Source organism: Eurosta solidaginis, chromosome 2, assembly GCF_040869045.1.
Source record: "Eurosta solidaginis isolate ZX-2024a chromosome 2, ASM4086904v1, whole genome shotgun sequence".
NCBI classification, from domain to species: Eukaryota; Metazoa; Arthropoda; class Insecta; order Diptera; family Tephritidae; genus Eurosta; species Eurosta solidaginis.
In genome coordinates this window covers 3,016,266-3,032,999 of record NC_090320.1, presented here as the reverse complement: position 1 = coordinate 3,032,999, position 16,734 = coordinate 3,016,266, and the positions used below count along the sequence as shown (strand labels likewise).

At 35.7% G+C, this 16,734-nt stretch overlaps 1 protein-coding gene and 1 non-coding gene across 2 annotated transcripts in view; both read left to right on the top strand.

Moving 5' to 3' along the window:
* LOC137239114 (centaurin-gamma-1A-like) overlaps window positions 1–16,734 on the top strand; it is a 455,958-nt gene that overhangs the window by 124,178 nt on the left and 315,046 nt on the right. The window lies entirely within an intron of this gene.
* On the top strand, window positions 9,468–9,540 carry TRNAK-UUU (transfer RNA lysine (anticodon UUU)). The gene has a single exon. It is a non-coding gene; the product is annotated as a tRNA-Lys (tRNA).

Here is a 16,734-nt window from a genome sequence, read left to right as displayed (position 1 = left end):
TGGTTATAGTCCGATATCGTTCATTTTAAATAGAGATGTGTACTCAGGAACCTGCATACCAAATTTCATCAAGATACCTCAAAATTTACTCAAGTTATCGTGTTAACGGACGGACGGACATGGCTCAATCAAATTTTTTTTCGATCCTGATTATTTTGATATATAGAAGTCTATATCTATCTCGATTCCTTTATATATGTACAACCAACCGTTATCCAATCAAACTTAATATACTCTGTGAGCTCTGCTCAACTGAGTATAAAAATCTTAATAAACAACAATGTCATCGTCAACATTGCAGATGTTGCACCTCACTTGACAATGCAACACAGCAGAAAAGACAACTATGAAAAGTAACGATGACAAAATTGGAGCAGATTTAGAACGTTGATCTCTTCGTTCAACTTCCTAGCCCTTTACCGATTCTTTTTACGTTACTTGGTTGTGTCTATCTTTTCAACTTCATTGCCAGTTGCTCATGCAGCATATATGATTTTTTTTTTTGTTGTTGGTATGTGACATTTAGTTATACATTTTATGTTGGCCATCGCACAATTTGCTGCACATCACAATGTTGCGGTTTTTGCTGCAGTACAACAAGCGGAAATGAAATGACATGCAAGCATATTTTTACAAATTTACTTTTGTTTACATAAACATATTAAGACAAACAATAAAAGGCAACGAAAACTCTCCATTTAGATACAAAATACTTTATTTAAACTAGTTGCAATCTTTTGACATAGTTTTCAATGCGTTTCCTGTAAAAAAATCTGCAAATAATTTTAGTTACTCGTATCTACCAACTTTATTTCGGCTATTAAATTACTCCACTGTCCGCCGCTCATTATTTTTTTATTTCTAGAGTAAATCGAAACAAATTTCCTGAAACAAAATAGCTTAAAAAGTAAGATACATATTTATTCCTTATAAATTTTATAATAAAATAAAATAAAACAGAAAAAATTGTGTAACTAACGCGATTCTGAATCTCGGACATGGGACTAGAGTAACCTAAAGATTACAAAATTTTCATTATATAATGAAACTAAAAACTTCGTAAAAGTAAACTTCATAATTTTGTGGTGGGCTAGTAAATATATCTACAATTATAAATAAAGAGTCTAAGTGGATATTATCGCGTAACACATCGATGAAAATTGTATAATCCTTGGCACATTTACATAATTTAAACTTTACAAGGACCATGGATAAAAGTTTTAACATGTAGACCAAAATTTGCAGACGTTGTGTTCGATACATTGACTTCAATAGTCTTCGTTTCCGGCCTTATGATATAAGATCTCATTATGGATGACAGCCTTCAGTTTTCAGACTATTTCGACTATCCCCTACGTTATGGTATTAGAACACCCGATCATTTGTTCGACTGTCTTGAGAAAGCTTTTGCTTTACCACTTTGCGAAGGACAAAGCCTCACCTGGTAAATATATGTGCCTAGGTATTCACATTTGTAAAGGGAGCCGTAACGCGTAGGTGATATTTAAACTTGGTTGACAGCTATAATTAATGTGATTCACTCCAAGGGTCTAGTTTTGGATAGGGCCGCCAACCGGGAGACTTGCGTGTTGAAGGATGAAGTGTGAAAATCAAAATTAACATTTCAGACGCTATTGTATAGTTTCGCCAATAAACAACAGATGTTTGAATGTAAGCCCAAGTGATTTTTAAAACCCTTCTCATACGTACATATATCGTCAACTTAAGTATGAGGTAAGAATCATTACAGCAGAAATCATTAAGGCAGTGATTATGCCCCTAGAACCTACTAAAGTATTTTGCATCACTAATTTCCCTTATTCTTTCAGCCAATCGCAATATAAAATTAAAAAAAAAACCGGCACCTTTTTTGGGTATTTTGCTTTTTTTAACAACTTGAGGACAATTTGAAAACATGTTCGCCTTCGGTCATTTTATTTGAATTCATTGTTCATTATTAATTTTTTGAAAAAAATATGCAAATTTATTATATACTAGCAGACCCGGCAGACGTTGTTCTGCCCTAAATTTGGCCTATCTGCATACATTTTAATACGCTTTTTCCGTCGAACTCTGCCCTACCCCTCTACACTTTTTCCTAATCTCTTTATTCACTCCGCCCTCCATCCTTTTCGCTTCATCTCCATCTTCGTCTCATTCTATCTCTTTCTCAGTCTAATTCTCTCTTTTCTCTTCTCTCAAGTTTTTCTCCTTCTTGCCAGTCCCAGAGGGTGGTATGTATTTTGTTCCAGTTGCATTCCGAGTCTCAGTCCCAGTCCCACTCGGGGTCTCAGTCTCAGTCCCAGTCCTAGTCCTAATCCCAGTCCCAGTCCGTCTATTATACTTCCCGGAAAAAGGCATCGTAAATATTAATATAGACAAATTTATATACGAAATTTCAGGCAAATCGAATAGGACTTATGCAAATAAGTATGTGGGTATTATTAATTCATGTCTTTTTTTCGGCTTCGCATGCATATTTATCAGTTTTGCCAGGTTGATGCAACCAAATCGAATATCACAATGAATTTCAGAGCTCTCAGCAACAGCTTTCATTTGATATCCATAATACACACACATTCTAGCGGTATCCGGGTCCATGGTTTGGCCTATATTTCGAGACCCTAGTCACTCAGGGGTGTAAAACTTACTCTGTAACAGCATCAATTTGATACCCATAATATAAAAACACATCCTAGGTGTATCCGGGTCCATGTTTTGGCCTATATCTCGAGACCGTAGTCACCCAGCGGGGTTAAACTTACTCTGTACTAAAGCATCAATCAACAGCTTCAATTTCATACTCATAATGTAAAAACATATTCTAGGTGTATCCGGGTCCACGTTTTGGGCTATATATCGAGACCCTATCCTCCCAGTTGTATGAAAATTATCCTTTACTATAGCACTCATCAACAGCTTTCATTTGATATCCATATTGTATAAACACATTATAGGGGTACCCGGGTCCACGTTTTGGGCTATATCTCGAGACCCTAGCCTCCAAGCTGTATGAAAGTTATCCTGTACTATAGCACTCATCAACAGCTTTCATTTGATATCCATATTGTATAAACACATTCTAGGGGTACCCGGGTCCACGTATTGGGCTATATCTCGAGACCCTATCCTCCCAATTTTATGATAATTATCCTGTACTATAGCACTCATCAACAGTTTTCATTTGATATCCATATTGTATAAACACATTCTAGGGGTACCCGGGTCCACGTTTTGGGCTATATCTCGAGACCCTATCCTCCCAGTTGTATGAAAATTATCCTGTACTATAGCACTCATCAACAGTTTTCATTTGATATCCATATTGTATAAACACATTCTAGCGGTACCCGGGTCCATGTTTTGGGCTATATCTCGAGACCCTAGCCTCCCAGTTGTATGAAAATTATCCGGTACTATAGCACTCATCAACAGCTTTCATTTGACATCCATATTGTATAAACACATTCTAGGGGTATCCTGGTCCACGTTTTGGCCTATATCTCGAGACCCTAGTCACCCAGGGGTATGGAAATTATCCTGTACTATAGCACATCAACAGTTTTCATTTGATATCCATATTGTATAAACACATTCTGGGGGTATCCGGGTCCACGTTTTGATCTCAAGACTCTAGACACGTAGCGAAAAAAAGGTAGACGTTGGCCGATTCTCAGACCTACCCAATATGCTCACAAAATTTCATGAGAATCGGTTCAGCCGTTTCGGAGGAGTTCAGCCTCTAAAACCGTGCCAGAAGAATTTTATATATTAGATTAGAACACTCACAGATATAAAGTGCTAATTTTCTTCGCTCTCCCCGCCACCATAAAATGTTTCACCTGCGAGTGTTCTTCCGAGGACTTTTAATAAGTCGAAGTAAATTTTTTATTTTTATTTTTTTGTAATGGTCAAATAAAATACATGCAAAATAATGGATTAGATAAGCTAAACACCGTTTGGTAGGATATTAACCACAGTTTCATTTTAACATTGCATTTTAATTTTATTAACATTTTTGAAATGGTGGGATGGCATAAAACTAAATAAAAATGGTTTTTAAATTTCTAAAAACATACAGAATGAGATAATTCAGGAGCACAGTTCTAATTTTATAAGCTATGTTAAAGTAAAATGGTAAATATTAAGTAAAGAATCAAATTAAATAATAATATGAAACGTTTTGAAGTCTATAAAACAATATTAAACATTTTCTTTTGGACAGTTTTTGTCTAAATAATCTATAAACTTTTTCTTCGATGTGTTTCGTGACGGCAAGTTTTTGTAATGTTGCACCACTGCATGCAATATAAATTGCTTTTGTTCTTCCTGATGAGTTAGAGCTGTATTAAAACGGGTTATTAGTGCTGTGCCACGTTCTGCTATATCATTTACTACTATTAATTTTGATACTAAAGTTTTTGCTAATATGTAGTTTTCATTTTCACGCCAAGTGCTTGGATCTATTCTTAAGTAATCCGTGTTGATATTAGTCACGCTTTTCGAGTGAAGTATCAAAAAAGAAATATGTTTGGCTCGTAATGAAATCGCATAGTTCTGAAATATAGATCGACTCTTTTTGGATTATCAGGATGGCCGTTTATTTTTATAGTCGCTAAACTAATATTTTTTTTATTTTATTATAGCTATTATAATTTAGGAGGATAATTCTTTCAATGCCGTCACGTCTTTTCACTGGAATTTCGAATTTTTCATATAAATTGATTAGTTTTTCTGCCAAAAATAAAGCCCTGTCTTTTGCACTTTTTCTTTTGTTTTGCATTAAATAACAAAATACACACAACACCTCTCTTCTGCTGGGAAGCGCATCTGGCTTCAAGAATTTATTTTTCTTTCCTATGTAGAACAATTTGTTTATTTAAGTATTTTCTTATATTTACTTAGTTTCAAAGACTTACCAATTAAGAACATGTTTCTAGATTTGCTTTCCATTGTGCTGCCATATCCTTTGTGCCCTTTGTGACAATTTAGTGCCGGTTTACTGGCAAAGATAGCTTATTTAATAAATTATTTTTTAAGAATTCGTAAAAAAATCTTTGACTTATGAAGTCCTTAAAAGGACACTCGCTGGTAAAAAATTTATATAGGCAATTTACTCCTGATACCATTCTAAATAAAAGTCTTTATGTTATTATTTCTCCATAAAATACTTGTTTACGAGATGTTACCCAATAACGAAATATATGTACAATTTTTAGTGCGTTTTTAGCCTTTATGACAAAAGCGCATGGAATATTTTCACTACAGATTTTTTTATAGATCTTGTCTTTTATGTGGAGCGAAGAGGATTAGAACTTTACCCCTGAATTACCTCATTCTGTATATTTTTACAAATTTAAAAACCGTTTTTACTTACTTTTACGGCATCCCACCATGCGAAAATGTTAATAAAATTAAAATGCAATGTTAAAATGAAACTGTGGTTAATATCCTACCAAACGGTGTATATTAGGGCGGGTCGATTTAAAAATCGCTCATTGCTCTGTGAAAATCGTATTCTAGGGATCAAAATAAGAAACTTTGCCGAAGGAATCAAACCTCTAAAACGAATTCTGGTGTCCCCCAATTTGGGTCGAACTTTTGGGTAGGGGCAAATTTTGAAAAATCCCATTTTGACCCATTTAGAGTGCTCCAATCGAGTCCAAATGTATGACCGACCCCCACTAACTTTGGAGGCCCGACCCACCGATGCCAGTGGCACACCCCCTGGAACCCCCCTGGGGGTTCACCATACAAACATTTCAAAAAAATCGCCGGTTTTGCACTTTACATGAAAAAATCAGCTAAATGGCTATTTTTTTCTTTATTTTTATTTATTTATTTATAATAATATTTATTACTTATTTATAATAATATCTATTTTTTCTCTTAAGAAATTTATTTAGTCAGAACATATGTAAATGAAAAAATTAATTTAAGTGAGTTATCGAAAAGAAACTAAAAAAAATTATTGTTTGAAGTCTTTTTTACTTTCAAGTCTGGGCAATTTCGCACGGCTCTCTAATGTCGTCACCATAACAGCCTCTACATTTTCCGGTATAAACTGTTTGGAAACGCTAGCTAGCAATTGAACATGTCGTTCCGTTCCTTGTATGTGTGATGGAATTTTTGGATCATTAAACGGTGGATCATCTTAATTTAAATATTCTTTCAATGTATCGTTCCCAATGCTGATGCTACTCTGTCAGGCACACCAAATCTGTCACATACCAAGGCAAAGTTAAAACAATCGTATCTCTCTGTGTATTGTGAATTTGTGCTTCTATCCATATCTTCTTGAACCGGTGGCGGTGCGTATGTTGAATCATCGGGATCTTGGTATGTTGGCATTGATGACATAGACTTTGCTCCTTGCTCTTCTGTTTCCATCATAAATGCATCCATTGTTAGTCTTCTCTGATTATGTTGATCGTGCATGAACTCTTTGAGGCGTTGGGGAACCCAGCCGCATGCACATGGAGCTGCCTTCAAATCGCATTTACATGTTCCAATGTAAAAAAAATGTTTCCAGAGATTTTACATACTCTGTTTCTTCTCTTGATTTGCTCTTGATACTTGTCAAGCAATTTATTCAATTTATTAAATACACTTTTTTCAGCATTATTTCCATACCAAGTTTTTCCCAAATTCCAATCAACTTATCTTGTACTTGAATAGTGAATGATTTATGGGAAAACTTTTTTTGTTCTGTTTTAGCACGCTCGCTTAAGTAAAAATAATATCTCAAGATATCCAGATGGGTTGGTAAATTAAGATCAGTTAAATCAGTAGATACACCAAAAACAATAACATCATGCTTGGGTATATGCCTCATTGGGTTTTCGATAGTTGTTGATGAAGTTGCTTCATCTTGCGGTGTAGTGGATGGTGGATTCATTGTAAACTTTTTGATTTGGAATGGTCACTTCACTTATTATTTTTTTTGAAATATTTTTTTATCTGAAATTAGCACTTCACACTTTGAGTTCTTCACAACGACTTAATGCATTCACAAAAACTGTTGCGTTATATATGGTATACGAGACGAGGTAATAAGAATGAAATGGTAATTTCAATTCTACCTGCTGTGTCTTGTGGTGGCTTAAAAAAAACAACACAAGCAATTTTACGACATGCAAATGCATCACAGTGATGCCTTGGTTTTAAAAGGGTTGTAAAAACGCTAATTTCTAATAATTTTTTTTAATTTCTTTTCTATTACTAAGTTAAATTCATTTTTTCATTTACATATGTTCTGACTAAATAAATTTCTAAAGAGAAAAATAAACTCCAAAAAGAAAAAAACATAGGCATTTTGCTGATTTTTTCATGTAAAGTGCAAAACCGGCGATTTTTTGAAATGTTTGTTTGGGGAACCCTCAGGGGGGTTCCAGGGGGTGTGCCACTGGAATCGGTGGGTCGGGCCTCCAAAGTTAGTGGGGGTCGGTCATACATTTGGACTCGATTGGAGCACTCTAAATGGGTCAAAGTGGGATTTTTCAAAATTTGCCCCTACCCAAAAGTTCGACCCAAATTGGGAGACACCAGAATTCGTTTTAGAGGTATGGTTCCTTCGGCAAAGTTTCTTATTTTGATCCCTAGAATATGATTTTCACAGAGAAATGGGCGATTTTTTTGCCTCCCCACAAATCTACCCGGCCTAGTGTATATCTTATCTAATCCATTATTTTGCATGTATTTTATTTGACCATTACAAAAAAATAAAAAATTTACTTCGACTAATTAAAAGTCCTTGAAAGGACACTCGCAGGTAAAACATTTATATGGGTGATTTACTCCTGACTCTAATCTAAATAAAAGTCTCCTAAAATTACTGGTTTACGAGACATTAGCCAATAAAGACATATACAATTTTTTAGTGCATTTTTAGCCTTCAGGTAAAATTTCCATGGAATTTGTTCACTACAGATGGCCAGATTTTTTTACAGATCTTATTTTTTATCCCCATTCTTTCAGAAAATGGATGGGGAGTGAAATTATTTGATACTTTTGCAAATCCCATACATTCTGTGGGTGTTCTATTATACATATGTAACTGTTCTTTTGGTGTTTTGTTTTAATAACTTGGTGAATTGGGTGATGCAAAGTCCGTGTTAAGCTGACATCGAAAGCGCCTGTTTTTTTAAATAACTTTTGAACAGTTAGAAAGAGTTAAATTTCGCAAATTAGTTTCTTATAACTGGCAGTGATGTGCATCCGTTGATACCGCTTTCGACCATATGCGACCAATTTTCGACAGGAACAAATAATTGGCCTAAACGAGTAGAAAATATAGTAACGAGCCGAACGCCGCTGCCGCCGCGCCGATTTTTTTGACATTTGGCGGCGGCGTGCGAAAAACGACCAAAATCGGTGGCGGCGGCGGCGTATGTCTCTAGTAGCAACTAGTGATCGGGATTGCTACTGCTCGCACGTCGGGAATTGTTGCTCCTAGAAACAGCCGAAAAAACTGAAGGCGTCCTCTGGTGCGATCAACAGTAAGCCAGCATTGACGCTAATCGTTAAAACTGTGCCACGAGAGTCATGACTTTAAGTAGATAATTGATATCAACCGTAAGTCGCCTTTGTGCGTGACCAGCATGTAGCCACAAATGATTTAAAGAAATCGTGCCGACGACGGGTATTAGAGTTAGCCCAGAGCATCTCCTTCGGTGAAAATACGCTACAAAAGTGTGACCATTTTAAGCATTTCTCTCCGCAAGAAGCTACTCCCAAATTTTTTTAAACGATCCGCGAGATTTTGAGGCAAAAACCGCGAATATTTCCGAAATGGCCAAAACGTCGATTTCCTTAAATACATATAATATAAACAAAACCTTTCCAAATATTATTTTTTATTTTCGCCTTACAAGTCTCCCAGATACTCACTCGCAAGTTAATTATATTGTTCCAGATCGTCAAACATACCGTTCACGTCAGCAGTATATTTCCATATTCATTAGTTGTGGACAATGTGATACTCTGAAGTCCAGAGTTGAAGCTCCCTAAAGCCACATAGTAGAAGAATTTTTTCTTGTACCCTTATATACTTATAAAATAAATGTTAAATATGAAAAAACAAACTGTCGGTTTTTGAACTAGTTACTGATTTCCCTTTATCGTAGTCATACAAAACTGTTTACTGACAAATGTCTACACAAACAAATCCTCCAGACGTATGTAGAGGTTCCTATGTATCTCCGTGTTTGAATTTCCACGCAATTTCAATATTTATGAATGTTTGTATCGGCCGTACAGGGCTGGCACCTCTACAGCAACAACGTTCTTGTTAGGCATCGATTTTGAATTGTAAACAAAACCGTCGCGCGTTTTCTTTGTTTCACAAAAATTTGAGTAATGGATTTATATGTGTGTGCGCATATGTGTCCCGTCTGTGTGATTGTTTGTTTTCGTTTAACAGTTCTAGCTTGCTGTGTTATGATCACTTTGACAGCAGCTAAATATATGCCCGGGTAGCTCAGTCGGTAGAGCATTGGACTTTTAATCCAAGGGTCCAGGGTTCAAGTCCCTGCTCGGGCGAAATTATTTTTTTTTAATTTAATACTAATTATTAATTATTTAAAAACTTAAAACTCAAATTTTCACATTATGAACTAAATTTATTTCCTATATTCGATATTTACTACCTCTATATTTCAAGTATGTATATAAGTCTGTATATACCGGCCGTTTTAAGGTGAACAACTTCTAAGATAGCGCTTACATCTACCGCTTTTGTACAAGTAAAGACATACCTACCTATAACGTTTTTGAATTGCACCTCCTTAGCAAATAGAGCAAAACTACTCGCGAGTCAAGCCAATGAGCTCCAGGCAAATGCAACATTGTTGTGGCAAATATGCATTTTTGTTGTAAAATTCTTCATTTCTGCCCTAAATTAACCATGGTTTGTTCGTCTGCTTGTTTTATTGCTTTTACTCTGACGTGTCTGACATTTGTTTATTTTAAATTATTGTTGTTATGTTATGTTTGGTTTTACTGGTCTATAAATAATTAATTATTATGTTAATTTGTTGTCCTCAAGACCAAATTTTTTATTTTTGTAAAATGTATATTTATTTTATTTTATTGAATACAACAAATTAATATAATAATTAAATTACAGACCAGTAGAAGCAAACATAACATTAAATACTTTCAGTCTACGGAAAAAGCACCCTGGAATTCTAACAAAAGCGAGAACTTAAAGAAAAACCATATGGGGCTGCAACAAAAATCCTCGTCTAATGAGATAATAGCACGTGATTGGTGCACTCAATTGACGGTGGTAAAGAATAAAAACAACAAACAGTAGAAAACGAGTTATAAATAGAAACTTGCAAAGTGCATTGATGGCCTGATGCGCTAAACGGGTCGTATTAACGTGGCAGACACACTATAGCAAACAACAATATTATATATTAAACAATTTATACCTCATTTATTGGCAATTTATTACCGCAAAAAAAATTTAAAGCCGCATCCGGTTCCGATAAAAGTGAGTGTATGCTAGCTTAAGTCTCAAGCCAGCAGACACTTCGTGAAAACACGACCTACAGCTTCCGAAGAACTTGAATAATTTATATTACACTAAAAGACCCGGCAGACGTCCTGCCCTAAATTTGGCTGCATACATTTTAATAAGCTTTTTCCGTCTGACTCTGCCCTCCCCCCTCTTCACTTTTTCCTAATCCTTTTATTCACTCCTCCCTCCGTCTTTTTCGCTTCATCTATCTCCATCTTCGTCTCATTCTATCTCTTTCTCAATCTCCTTCTCCTTCTCTTTTTTCTCTTCTCTCAATTTCTTCTCATTCTTCTGCATCCCTTATTGCCTGTCCCAGAAGGTGGTATGTATTTTATTCCAGTCCCAGTCTCAGTCCCAGTCCTAGTCCTAATCCCAGTCCCAGTCCGTCTCTGGATAATATATTACTCTGTACTAAAGCACTCATCAACAGCTTTCATTTGATATCCATATTGTATAAACACTGTCTAGACATTCACTGGCCCACGTCTTGGCCTATATCTCGAGACCCTAGTCACCCAGTGGTATGAAAATTACCCTCTGCTAAAGCACTCATCCACAGCTTTCATTTGATATCCATATTCTATAAACACACTCTAGGGGTACCCGGGTCCACGTTTTGGCCTATATCTCGAGACCCTAGTCACCCAGTGGTATGAAAATTACCCTCTGCTAAAGCACTCATCCACATCTTTCATTTGATATCCATATTCTATAAACACACTCTTAGGGGTACCCGGGTCCACGTTTTGGCCTATATCTCGAGACCCTAGTCACCCAGGGGTATGAAAATTACCCTCTACTAAAGCACTCATCAACAGCTTTCATTTGATATCCATATTCTATAAACACACTCTAGGGGTACCCGGGTCCACGTTTTGGCCTATATCTCGAGAACCTAGTCACCCAGGGTTATGAAAATTACCCTCTACTAAAGCACTCATAAACAGCTTTCATTTGATATCCATATCCTATAAACACACTCTAGGGGTACCCGGGTCCACGTTTTGGCCTATATCTCGAGACCCTAGTCACCCAGGGGTATGAAAATTACCCTCTACTAAAGCACTCATCAACAGCTTTCATTTGATATCCATATTCTATAAGCACACTCTAGGGGTACCCGGGTCCACGTTTTGGCCTATATCTCGAGACCCTAGTCACCCAGGAGTATGAAAATTACCCTCTAATAAAGCACTCATCAACAGCTTTCATTTGATATCCATATTCAATAAACACACTCTAGGGGTACCCGGGTCCACGTTTTGGCCTATATCTCGAGACCCTAGTCACCCAGGGGTATGAAAATTACCCTCTACTAAAGCACTCATCAACAGCTTTCATTTTATATCCATATTCTATAAACACACTCTAGGGGTACCCAGGTCCACGTTTTGGCCTATATATCGAGACCCTAGTCACCCAGTCACCTATCCTATATTTCAAGTTAGATCAAACTACACACGGGGTGCAAAACAAAATCAAAATCGGTTCAGTAGTTTAGGAGTCCATTGGCCTCAATTGTGTGACGTGTTTTTTATATATTAAGATTTATTGGAAATTTATTACCGCAAAAAAAAAATGTAGCTTTTAATTTTTATGTTAACAAGTAAGGAAGGATAAGTTCGGGTGTAGCCGAACATTACAAACTCAGCTGAGAGCTTTGGAGACAAAATAACGGAAAATCACCATGTAGGATAATAAACCTAGAGTAACCCTGGAATGTGTATGTATGACATGGGTATCAAATGGAAGGTATTAAAGAGTATTTTAAAAGGGATTGGGCCATAGTTCCCACCTATGGGCGCCTTTCCGAGAAATCGCAATAAAGGTGGACCAGGGGTGACTCTAGAATGTGTTTGTACGATATGGGTATCAAATGAAAGGTGGTAATGAGTATTTTAAAAGGGAGTGGCCCTTAGTTGTATATATGAAGGCGTTTTCGAGATATCGACTAAAATGTGGACCAGGGTGACCCAGAACATCATCTGTTGGATACCGCTAATTTATTTATATATGTAATACCACAAACAATCTTCCTGTCATGATTCCAAAGGCTTTTGATTTCGCCCTGCAGAACTTTTTCATTTTCTTCTACTTAATATGGTAGGTGTCACACCCATTTTACAAAGTTTTTTCTAAAGTTATATTTTGCTTCAAAAAACCAATCTGATCACCATGTTTCATCCCTTTTTTTCGTATTTGGTATAGAATTATGGCTTTTTTTAATTTTTCGATATCGAAAAAATGGGCGTGGTCATGGTCGGATTTCGCCCATTTTTAATACCTAGTTAAAGTGAGTTCAGATAAGTACGTGAACTAAGTTTAGTAAAGATATTAGATTTTTGCCCAAGTTATTGTTCAATTAACCATAACTTTTCGAAAAAAATTTATAATTAAGCTCTCAATATCTTAAGAGAGTTTTTAAATGATATGATTAGAAAAAAAATTTTTTTCGCCGCACCCTATAACAGAAAGACCTACGAAATACAAAATTCTCTCTGATTTTTGAAAGATAGAAGACCGACATGTATTTTATAAACAGTTATAGTAGCAAACGTATCCTTTTGTGTAAACACATAAACAATCAACACATTGATGCAACTAAATTTACGCATTACTTGAATCATTTGTAGCAAGTATGCGCGCTAACATGTAAATTATACATATGTATGTATGTTCATACGTATTTTCGCGAAGTGTCTGCTGGCTTCAGACTTAGGTAAAGCCCCGTCATATAAGCAGTTTTTCATATACATGCGTTTTTCTCAATCTTGTGCATATTTTTATGGGGAACGGTAGATTGAGCGACACTGGCGCTATCTGACATGAAAAAGTAGCTAACTTGCAAACTTTTGTTTCAAACAAAGCATAAGAAGAAGCATTTAACATTTGCTTTGGCTAAGGGTGCTGGCACACTTTGCAAGTAAACTTATTCTTCCCACTCGTTGGTAACTTTTCTAACATTTTTCACAGTTGAACACTGCAATTTAACAGATGAATAGGATACAAAATATGTTAGAAAGTATATTTCCTGTATAGTGAGAATGCTTATGACAGTGATTTGCAAATTTTTGAATGTGAATGGGCAAGGCGAAATAAACTACAATTGCCAAGTCTGAAGTTCCTTCATATTTATAAACGCAACATCTTGGTTGGTTGTGGCGATGTTACTGGAATGCATAAGCTTGTGTAAAAGACATCTACATATGTATATTAAACATTTCATTTTGGCGCGGCCTTTAAGCTAGCAGATACTCACTTTTCTCGAAACCGGACGCAGCTTTAAATTTTTTTTTTTTTTGTAAATATTAATATGTATTTATTTCTTAAATTTAAGGCGATAATTAATATTCATCTTAGATGTTAGATTTCCATAAGTTGATGTACTTTAAGAGACAATAGTCTCATATGTGCAAAATTAATGAAATAAACTTGAAACTTGAAATTACCAATAAATGTAATATAAATTATTCAAGTCGTTCGGAAGCTGTAGGTCGTGTTTTCACGAAGTGTCTGCTGGCTTGAGACTTAAGCTAGCAGACACTCACTTTTATCGGAACCAGACGCGGCTTTAAGTTTTTTTTTGCGGTAATAAATTGCCAATAAATGAGGTATAAACTATTTAATATATAATATTGTTGTTTGCTATAGTGTGTCTGCCACCTTAATACGACCGCGCTAAACGTCAGGCCTTCAATGTGTGGATCGCTGATGATAAACCGTTATGGGTTTTGAAATAGTTGGCTATACGGTCTATGAACTTGTTTTTTCTAATTTACTCGTTTTCTTTGTATAATAATTTGATATAATATAACATGTAAAATATACATTTTACAAAAATAACAAACTTGGTCTTGAAGACAACAAATTAATATAATAATAGCTGCGTTTTTTTTTACATCTAAAAACGTTTACGCTTAAACTTTATATGGACTGCTAAGCGTCAAACTTTAAATGCACCTCTGAAATTGCTGCGCATAAAATTAGTACTACTAAATTTCAATACGCATTATAGGTAACTGAAATATGTGTCTATGATTCACCTCTTAAAATGGTGCGTGAACACAATTCATCGCAACTGATTCGCGTAAACGTATACACGTTTAAAAAAACACGGCTAATTATTGTTGTTATAACATCCCGCCGTGTAATGATATTTCTGCTTTCTGCTTTACCTCCAATTTTCTAAAATTGTGCTAGTTTTATACCTCTATTTGCTATATTTATCTCAGCTATTTGTTGTTGTGTGGTTAATAGATGCGCTAAAAAAGATCTCACAAAGTCGCATGTAGGAGCAGTATTGTGAACGGAAATATGTATAAAAATAAATTTTTGCCGTATGTGTTTTTTTTTTTTCATTTTCTTTTAGAACTTGTTTACAACCATTATGAATGTGACTGTTCAGGCTTTTCTAGGAGAAATAGAATTCGCAGTGGTAGTTTTTAAACAAATCTATTTATTTACCTATACTACTTAGCAGAGAATGCTTCAATTCGTTTAAACTGAATACGCAAAACAAAATGAAATAAAAATAGTAGAGAACTTAATAATACACAAATCAAGCCTTACTTGTATTGCAAATTACAGTCGCGCTTCAGCGCATCTTCAAATGCTTATCAATGCATAACGATATCTGGAAAGCGCGTTGGGCTCGTGTATCACACTTCACATACGCACGACATGCAATAAAATAATGCAGTGCATTGAAAAAGTATGAAAGAAATGGTAGGAGCAACCCTACATCTTAGGTTTTAGTTACGGTACAAGTTTTTGGAGTTGTACTTGCTCTTCGTCAAAACAATCGACTAACAACTACGCAGGCAATGATAAATATTGAAAAATGATTTTAGTATTTTTATTAAAAGCGAGTTAAAAGATTTGAACGATAGTTTATTTTCAGAAGACACAAAAGCAATGTTGAAAAATCTGCAAAAAATTGGGTTGGAATTAGGACTGTTGTTAATGTTGTAGCGACAAATACGCTCCCTGAAGGTTTTGAGGAGTGTTATCGTTGTTGATCGTCCTTTGCCGGATATAGATCCGGTACGATTTCTACACGGAATGCAATCGACCAACTGTCATTATTCGAATACTGACAATAACATAAACTGAAATTTTTTTTATAAAATTTCGAAAAATGAAAAAATGCCATAATTCTATACCAAATACGAAAAAAGGGTTGAAACATGGTGATTGAATTGGTTTTTGTCACAAAATATAACTTTAGAAAAAACTTTGTAAAATGGATGGGACATATTAAATAGAAAAAAATGAAAAAGTTCTGCAGGGTGAAATCAAAAGCCCTTGGAATCATGGCAGGAATTCTGTTCGTGGTATTACATATATAAATAAATTAGCGGTACCCGGCAGATGATGTTCTGGGTCAACCTGGTCCACATTTTGGTCGATATTGCGAAAACGCCTTCACATATACAACTACCACCCCTCCCTTTTAAAACCCTCATTAGTACCTTTAATTTGATACCCATATCGTACAAACACATTATAGAGTCACCCCTGGCCCACCTTTATGGCGATACCTTAATACTTATTATCACCTTGGCCCAAGTATAATTGTACTACTACCAACATAGTCTAATAAAGACCATTTTGCAATACAGAATATTGGAGTTATTTATTCCACAGTTTAGCGATACGAACGTTAGTAGAAGGTTGCAAATAAGCAGAATTTCCCGAAATTCGTTAGTTACAATTGGTGTCAGTAGAGGAATTGTTGAATAAATTCCAGAGTTGCAAAGTACAACAAGGACATGGCAAAGTGGAGTGAATTGAAGATCCAGCAACTGAAGAAGGATTTGGAGAGCCGTGGATTGAATACAACCGGCAATAAACTCGAACTTTAGGCACGACTATGAGAGGCAATGGAAGCAGAAGGAATTAACGTGGAAGAGTATGTCTTTCATCTTGATGGCGATGAGACAACAAAATTGGAGGAGAAAAATGAAACACCGCAGACAATGGCGAACACAGACCTGAACATGATATTGGCTGCAATATCGGCACAAATGTCCGAGATGTCATCACAAATATCCACCAACATGTCATCGCAACTGGAATCACAGGAGACACGTTTAACATCCAAGATGGAAACTCAACTGGAATCATAGAATACATATATGGCATCCCAACTGGAATCACAGGAGGCACGTATATCTGAAATGTCGGCACAAATTTCAGCGCAGATATCA